Source organism: Chrysochloris asiatica, unplaced genomic scaffold (genome assembly GCF_000296735.1).
Source record: "Chrysochloris asiatica unplaced genomic scaffold, ChrAsi1.0 scaffold00036, whole genome shotgun sequence".
Classification (NCBI taxonomy): Eukaryota; Metazoa; Chordata; class Mammalia; order Afrosoricida; family Chrysochloridae; genus Chrysochloris; species Chrysochloris asiatica.
The window spans coordinates 19,570,334-19,573,693 of record NW_006408554.1 but is presented as its reverse complement, the minus strand read 5'-3'; positions in this window follow the sequence as shown (position 1 = coordinate 19,573,693).

The window sequence follows — 3,360 nt, the reverse complement described above, 5'->3', positions numbered from 1 at the left end:
TAGCCAATGTCCAAGTTGCCTATCCCTAGCTACTCTGTGTATAGAGGGGGTGGGAATGAGCCTCACTGTAAAGATTTATTCCATCTTTTGAGCTACTGCATCCATAGATGTAGGTCAAGTTCATCAAATTGTATCAGATTACTCTCTTTTTTTTCTTCTTCTTCTAGTATAGCTCTGATCATCCAGTCATTGAAGCCAGGTCGAGTGGGTATTATCTACAAGTGTGGGTGTTCTTATGCATATGCCTTCTCATCTTATCATCTGGACACTTCACTCTCCACTCTAGTCCTCTGTGTCTCTTTCACTGACTCTGGGCCCAAGAGTCCCAAGGTCTTGTCATAATGTTGGCCAACCAGGTCTCCATCTGGGTTCACAGGAGTCTATTGACCGCTGTAGGGCTTAGCTCAAAGCTTCATTGCTTCCTCTTATCAGTGATGAATGTGGTCACCAATCAGAGTGCATGTCTGTTCGTGTATTCCCATTGAGTCTTAGTCTTGGAAGGGAGTTTGCCCCCTTGATGTCTCCTGGGTGAGCAACTTGCTTGTTCTTGTAGTAATCAGTCAGACTGCCTATATTGTTTTTTTATTTTTCCTGTTAGTTTTTCTTTCAAAAATATCTTCTGTTATTCTAAGCACTCCAGGTTGGTCTGCTTGTTCTTTCAAGTGGAAATCTCCAACCTCAGAAGATTCTGAGTGAGGTTCACAATTCCACCTATGGTCTTATGAAATGCAGAGGCTTTGCAAGAAGCCTCTCTCACTGGGCATGTTGTAGCCCCATTTTAGGTGTTCCAATCAGTTATAGGTAGAAGACGGGCTTACAAGCTTTCTATGGTGATATTTCTGGCTATTCCATTCTCTCCCCCTCAAGTGTCTATTTTATAATGGTATGCCAGAGAAACCAAGATTCAAAAGACAGCCAAGCATCTTAACATTATTTCTCCCCTTTCCCCCATTCCAACCATGTCTCAGTCCCTGTATCCCAGAGCCCTGTTTTCCCAAGGTTGTGTATGCATCATTATTTACCTCTGTCCGGCTTAGCCCAGGCGAATCTGCCTAATTGTTTTCCCATCTGCTTTGTTCTTCCATTCCCCTCCCCCTTCTGTGTATTGCCACCCTGGCTAGCACCCAGACTATCCTGTGTCTATTCCCTACCCTCTGCTCCACTTTCCCCTTCATCCACTCACCCCATCCCCCACATCCCCTTAACCAGCAAATAATTCACCTTCACCCCCTTTGGTATGGGTTCTTTTTCTTAGTGTTTTACAGTAGTGATTCTATGCAATATTTCTACTTTTGCAACTGTCTAATTTCACTCAACATAATGGAGCCCTGGTGTGGGGCTGTGGGTTAATGCGCCAGACTGCAAAGTTGTTTTGACTGCAAGATCGGGAGTTCAAGCTCACTAGCTGCTCTTCGAAAACCCTATACAGGGTTGCTATGGGTTGGAACTGACTCAACAGCACTTCACAACAAAAACAACAATGTACTCAATGTTCATCGATGTTATGTGATAACTTATAGCTTCCTTGTTGTTCATCAAGGTAGCATAACATTCCATTATGTGTATGTACCACAGTTTGTTTATCCATTCTTCCCTTGATGGGCACTTAGGCTGTCTCCATCTTTTTGCTATTGTAAATAGTGCTGCTATGAACATTGGTGTGCATATATCTACTCCTGTTATAACTCGTGTCTCTTGTGGGTAAACACGAAGTAGAAGAATTGCTGGACAATAAGGTATTTCTATTTCCAACCTTCTGAGGAAATGCCCAGTCTCTTCACATCCTCGCCAGCATTTATTGTCCTCTACTTATATGATCTTTGCTGTTGTTGCTGGTGTGAGATAATATCTCATTGTTGTTTTGCTTTGCATCTCTTTAATGGCTAGTGATCATGAACATTTCTTCATATGTTTGTTGGCTGCCCAGATCTCCTCCTTGGTGAACTGTCTGTTCATGTTCTGTGCCCTTTTTTTAATTGGGTTATTTGTCTTTTTCTTGTAGAGGTGTTATAGTTTCCTATATATTTTAGAAATGAGTCCCTTGTCTGATGTTTCATTGCAAAATATTTTTTTCCATTCTGTGGGTTCCCTTTTTACTCTTCTGGTGAAGTCTTTTTATGCACATAAATTTTTAATTTTTAGTATGTCCCACTCATCTGTTTTATCTACTTTTGTTTGTGTAGTTTTAAAGATATTTGGTAGTCTGTGCATTCCCTGAACTTGTGCCCTCACATTTGTCCCTATGTTTTCATAATTTTGGAATTCACATTTAGGTCTTTAATCCATGCTGAGTTGGTTTTTGTATAAGGTGTGAGGTAAAGGTCTTGTTTCAGTCTTTTGAATATTACGTTCCAGTTCTGCCAGCACCATCTGTTAAAGAGACTATACCATACCCATGCAATATATTTAGGTACTTTGTCAAAAATCAGTTGGCTGTATGTGGATGCATTAATTTCTGGATTCGCAATTCGTTGCATTGATCAACGTTATCTTTCATTGTACCAGTACCAAGCTATTTTGACCACAGTAGCCGTGTAATAAATTTCAGAGCTGGGGAGTGAGAAGTTTCCAACCTTATTCTTCTTCTTAAGTGGTGCTTTGTTTATCCTGTGTTTCTTTCCTTTCCATATAAAGTTTGTAATTGTGTTTTTCATCTCTTTTGAAGAATGTTGTTGGAATCTGGATTGGGATTGCATTATATGTATAAATTGTTTTGGGCAGTATTGACATTTTTACAATGTTAAGTCTTCCTATCCAGAAGCATGGTACATTTTCCCATTTTTGTAGGTCTCTTTTGGTTTCTTGTAGTAGTGTTTTGTAGTTTTCTTTGTATAGGTTCTTTGTTTCTCTGGTTACATTTATTCCTAGCTATTTCATCCTTTGGGTGGCTGTTGTAAATAGTATTGTTTTCCTAATGTCCTTTTCAGCACTGTCAATTTTGGTATAGAGGAATCCAACAGATTTTTGTATACTGATCTTATATCCTGCCACTTTGCTGAATCTTCCAATGAGATCTAACAGCTTTTTTTTTTTTTTTACAGAGTCTTTGGGGTTTTATATGTACAAGATCATATCGTCCACAAAGAGAGAGAATTTTACTTCCTTTTTGCCTATATGGATGGCTTTAATTTCCCTGTCTTACCATATAGCTCTTGCTAAGACTTCCAGCACTATATTGAAAAGGAGTGGTGAAAAAGGGTATCCTTGTCTGGTTCCTGTTCACAGAGAAAAGGCTTTCAGTTTCTCTCCATGGAGAGTAATGTAGGCTGTTGGTTTTGTATATATGCCCTTAATTATGTTCCCTTCAATTATTACTTTGTTGAGTGTTTTTATCAGGAATGGATGTTGGATTTTGTCAAA